The 5,486-nt window shown below is 37.1% G+C and overlaps 1 pseudogene; it reads right to left on the reverse strand.

Moving 5' to 3' along the window:
* Nucleotides 1-2,458: 2,458 nt before the first annotated feature.
* Nucleotides 2,459-3,779, reverse strand: LOC108358603 (uncharacterized; annotated as a pseudogene).
* Between the last annotated feature and the right edge of the window lie 1,707 nt (nucleotides 3,780-5,486).

Consider the following 5,486-nt stretch of genomic DNA (forward strand, 5'->3'; position numbering starts at 1 on the left):
CATGCGAAGAAGGCTCTCATTGCCTTGTTTACGGTTGCATCCAAATGTACATTCCAGGTGAGTGTCTTATCTAGCCACACCCCCAGGTATTTTGCTTCATTTGAGAGCCCTATTCTAGTGCCGCCCAGAGTCAATTCTGTCATGGATAACTTTTTCCTCCGGGTAAACGGAACCAGAATAGATTTAGTAGGATTAATGGATAATCCTTTGGTGTCACACCATCTTTGCGTAATGCGCAGGGCTTGTTGCATGCGGTTGGAGATCGTTTCGTCATGCAGCCATACACCATGCAAACATGACTCGTTCAACCAAAGAATTTTAGTTTTGTTCCGGTTCACAATGAAAAAGAGTTTGTTTTTAATATTTTTATTGAGCTTTGTACCACGATTGTTTATTAGGAAAAATTGAAAAAGCAACAAAGTCTAAGCCGTAGATGTTATAGCTCTATTTCGGAAATCACCACATCTCCTCATCAGACTTCTTTTTTCTAGACTTCAGCAGGGATCGAACCTGCGAATTCGATGTTCAAAGTCAGAAGCGTTAACCACTGAGCTATGTACATCCCGTAAACTCTTGTTGCTAATTCATTTTCCTTATTCAACCAACTACTATCAAGTGCAGCTGATTTGCCGCTATTTAAACTCGACAGCGTGGTTGTTGTTGTCAATTCTATACATCCATTTGCTTATTTGCTTTTTTTTGTATAGTTACAGGCAGGCTCTTCAGTGTTCAAAGCATGCGTTTTGCGTTCTTGCAGGTATAATTCAGCTTCTCGAGCTTACTTTAGCAAATCATCAAAACCTTGAACTCTCTGTCGGCTTACCTTATCACGAATTTGGATGTGTAACAACCCAAACAAAATATCAATTTGGTCAGCTTCGGCTAGCTCATTCATCAGTTGAGAAAATAGCGCACGTTTCCTATGGACAAAGGTATCAGTTGCTTAATTTTTCTGCTGCTTTGATTCGAATATCTAAACATAAATATGCCAAGATGGTTTCGGAAAACGCTTCACACAGCATGCGTATTACGTCAGAAAAGCATTGGCTTTTGACTTCACGCCACGCCACCATTCTGCTGCGTCGCCCTCGGGTACCATTGGCATACCGCTTATTGCGTCGGCATCGTTTATTTTTTCGACTGTTTTAAAAGACCTGATAGTAGCAATAAACTCCTCAACTTTCGCGGAGCTGCGTTCGCCAGTATAACGAGCAGCGCAGTGGCTAAACGAGCCAGGTCTTTCATTGACTTGACCCATCGCTTGTATCAGCCTCTCAAATTGTTCGTTTGTGAACTCAGCCATTGCTAGGTTTTCTACGATGTTGGCCGCCAATTATACATAAAAGAACCTAAGGTTTTAGTGAAAAGTGGTGTATTTGTAGCGTAAGTGCGAGTACAGGGTAAAAACCTTAAAAATATGGCAAATACAGCATCGGTATCATTTGATAGTGAGAGACCAGATTTACTCTGTTCATCTCAAACCGTACAATAAACCAGCTTGCGCTGTTCATCTAAGTAGTTGTGATAAAAATAACAACATATATATAAGCTACTACTATTGAAAGAGACCAGCTGTGTGCTGTTCATCCTCCAAATAGCAATAACACCTATAACCAATGTTACCGCGGCATTCAAAAGAAATGTATCACCAAAATTTCGTCAAATGGATCAAAAGTATCATGAAAAAATGAAATGGTAGTTTGAGTTTTCAATTGAGATCGTTGACAGTTTTTATTAAATGTTTTTTGGTTTTTATATATTTATTATTGAAATAAAGCTTTTATACTCGGTAACAGTTGATTTCATTTGGATACTTAACTAAAATCACATATCAAATTGATGTTTAACACTGTAAACACATAAAAGTAAATTTCACAATATTTACTGGATTACTCTGCATGAAATTCTTCGCCAGCTTCAAAATCAAAACGGAACGACAGAATTATCCTGTTCCCGTACTCTACGATTTAGTGAGAAATTGTTCGCAAAACAAATGATAAATATGTGAAAGGAAACGATTTCGGACTAAATCCTGGAGTACGGGAACAGGCTAGTTTTCTGCAGCTAAAGGTGGTATGTTCCAAGGCACATTAAACAGGTAGTAGCAGCAGGGCTGCAGTTTTGATTTTTTTCTATTTCGTGAAAAATCTTAATTGTCAAACATTGCTACATTCACATACATTAGCATCCGTTTTGCTTGCTTCTGATTGGCCGTGTTTACTTTTCTTTCTGTTTTGACATTCTGTTTCTCAAGCAACAACAAAATACATGGAAGGGTTACGTTTGCGTGATTTATGCGGTTTTGGTTAAAGGATTGACGGTGTTTTTATAGAAAAAAATAAATAAAATTTAGCTCGAAAAACTTTACCAGTATTTAAAAAAAATCAACACGTGGTCATTGGTTTGAGCCACTGTATATACTTTTTGTTAGTTAATGAGCTGCGCTTTCATAGAATTACTAATTTCTATTTAAAAATGATAGAATGCCATTTTTTAATTCTTTGCTATCATTGGCTATCTCCCTCAGTGTGTCAGCTTTGTCTTTCTCTATCTTTATCCACTCTTTTTCATTTTCCTCACTCCTCTGTATATGTTGGCTTATCTCCGCTGACAACCCATCAAATTTTTCTAAAACTTTTTTTTGTAAAGTGCCCATTGCTTTCTTTCTTTTAGGTGATGATGGAGATGATAGCGGCGGTGACGGTGTGGTTGGCAGAGGAGTAAGAGGTGATGACAGCGGCGGTGACGGTGTAGGCAGCGGGGTGGTTGGCACAGCAGGAAGAGATGATGCTGGGCTTAGTGATGACGGCATACTGGGGTCAGTGGTGATGGCTGGGATGCTATATCGGCTTCTGTTAAAAAAAAATAATAATATTAAGAATGAAATAAATAAAATCAGCATTACATAAATACATACATTAGGGGGGTTTGGGGTGCTCTACCACAAAATCGTTTTACAAATAACTAAAAATTTCCCAAAAGATATTTTCATTATTAATATTGAACAGTTTTTGTGGATAAAACTTCTATTAGCACTACTGAAACCAATTTAGTGGGGAAACATTTTCATTCTCTACTTAAGTTTTTAATTGAACGTTTGTTTTGAAGCACCACCGTTTGTCTGTGCTCGCGCAAAATCGAAGTGTACCTTCGCACTTAAACCTGCAATTAAACGAGCTGTTAGTTCTAGCATGTACGATTTTTTATTCACAGACGCGTCACTCTGCTACAAAACAAATATCTCCACTAAACACATTACGGCTTTTACTAAGGCACAATCCAAAAACGCATACATACCGCTGATGTTTTCAAGCGTCAGTTCGCAAAACATATTGGCCTTAAAGCCACCGATTATCTTGTGCACCCTTGTGTTTAAAGGCCACGTTGAGGGTGATCCACCAGATGGTCCCATAGCCAATTTCTCTTTTTTATAAACGAATTAATTTTTAGTGGTTTTGAATATTATTCCGATATTTCTTCTTACCTGTAGCGTTGCGTGAAGTTCGTCAACTTCACTTGCACATCCCGGGCGCTGTAGTTGCCCAACTTTGCCAGCTCGTTCGCCATCTCCGCGTGGATGTGGCCATTCTTCCGTGCGCCGCGGGGATCAGCAACACGTTCTTCCCACAATCAAGAAGCACTTCGCCGTCCTTTGCACAAGCCAGTCTCCTCTTTCTCGGTTTTGGAGCTAATCGAAAAAAAACACACATATGTGTTTTTAGAAAACATTGCACATAACCATTTGTGTTTATTTACTCACCATTCAGATTATTCTGCATTCTGCCGTTAAATTTTTTTTTTTGTTTTTTCTGTTTGCCTGTTCCAAAAAGAAAATAATAAATTTATGTCAAACAGCTGATTGTCATTTAACACTGAACACACCAAAACTAAGAAAACGAACTTACCTAACAGAGTTGCACTGGGGTTTTTACTCGATTAAACATTCAATTAATTTCAAATCGAGCAATTAAGAATTGAAATTTTGCATGGCAAATCGATCTTAATTAGTGCATTAATTGAGAAAGCTTGGATAATTGCTCGCTTAACTGCCTGTCTGAAAATAGTATTAGATTTTTTATTATAATTAAAATTTAAATTAAAGCAAATAGTTGAATTAATTTGTATTAATCTTCTTATTTTGAATTAAAAGAAAAGGGATTTTTTAGCATTATTTTAACCTCATATTTTTATTTATGTGAATATGTACGTAATAATTTATTAATTTAATATTTGGGAATAAGGGGAAATGGCGCTATAATGGCGCTTAATAAAAAAGTTTGTCGTCCGTGCGATTTCTTCATGACACACCAAACATTGTGCCCTCCCTTCCCATTATTAGTGAGTAAAAAATCTACATCCGAATCCATATCAAATATTTTTACCGTGTCTTGCAGCGACTTGATTGCTTGAAAGTTTCGCATCGATTGAGCACGATCACAGCAAAACCATAATCGTCGGCATCACTGATTCATAGAGTATGCGCGTGTATGTGTGAAAGCAGCGCAGTTTTTCTCGTGTACGTGTGAAAGCAGAAGAGAAAAACTATGAAATGGCCACCCTTGATCTAAACCGATAACTTTATCAAGCAGATAATCTTATAAGTTTATGCACTCTGTTACACGAACGACTCACACCCTCTTTTCGTTTACACATGCGACAATAGTCGTGTTTTCTTTGGTTACAAAGCTCAGTATCACTAACTTTATATTACTAGCACGAGGATAAAGAAATTATAGAAACTAACTCACTAAATGGGATAAAATATATTTACGAGACAATATCTATTTAAATAAATATATATATAACATAAGGGCTATTTATTTGAAGCAAGGTAAAAGAAACAATGGCAGAACGTCTGTTTGTGTATGAATTCATTTGTCACGGCTACCAAACTTTGCGGCCAAATTATCAGTGAAACAAAACAAACAGAACGGATAATAATTGAACCAGATCTCTATCAGGATCATATCGTTGTTGAATTTGCGTGCAAAATTTTTGTGCGGATCCCGATTATTGCCCAAGAAAACATAGCTCTAGTTGCGACAGAGTTGCATTGGCTACAGTTTATCAAGTTTATTCAGTGAAATCTCTGCAGAAATGGGGCACCGAAATTGCGCATATGGAATCTGTGCATTTAGACATTATTTCGGTTTCAACCGAAACTGTGCATGTATGCTTTATTTCGGTTTTTACCATATGCATTATTTCGGTTTTAAACCGAAACTGTGCATGTATGCATTACTTCGTTTTTTTTCATATGCATTATTTCGCTTTTAAAACGAAAGTATGCATATGCATAATTTCGGTATTTTCTCATATGCATTATTTCGGTTTTCAACTGAAACTGTGCATGTATGCATTACTTCGGGTTTTTCATATGCATTATTTCGGTTTTCAACCGAAACTGTGCATGCATGCATTATTTCGGTTTTTGTTATATGCATTATTTCGGCTTTCAACCGAAACTGTGCATGTATGCATACCTT

This window comes from Rhagoletis zephyria, unplaced genomic scaffold, assembly GCF_001687245.7.
Source record: "Rhagoletis zephyria isolate East Lansing unplaced genomic scaffold, Rhagoletis_zephyria_1.1 Rzeph_scaffold_00274, whole genome shotgun sequence".
NCBI lineage: Eukaryota > Metazoa > Arthropoda > Insecta > Diptera > Tephritidae > Rhagoletis > Rhagoletis zephyria.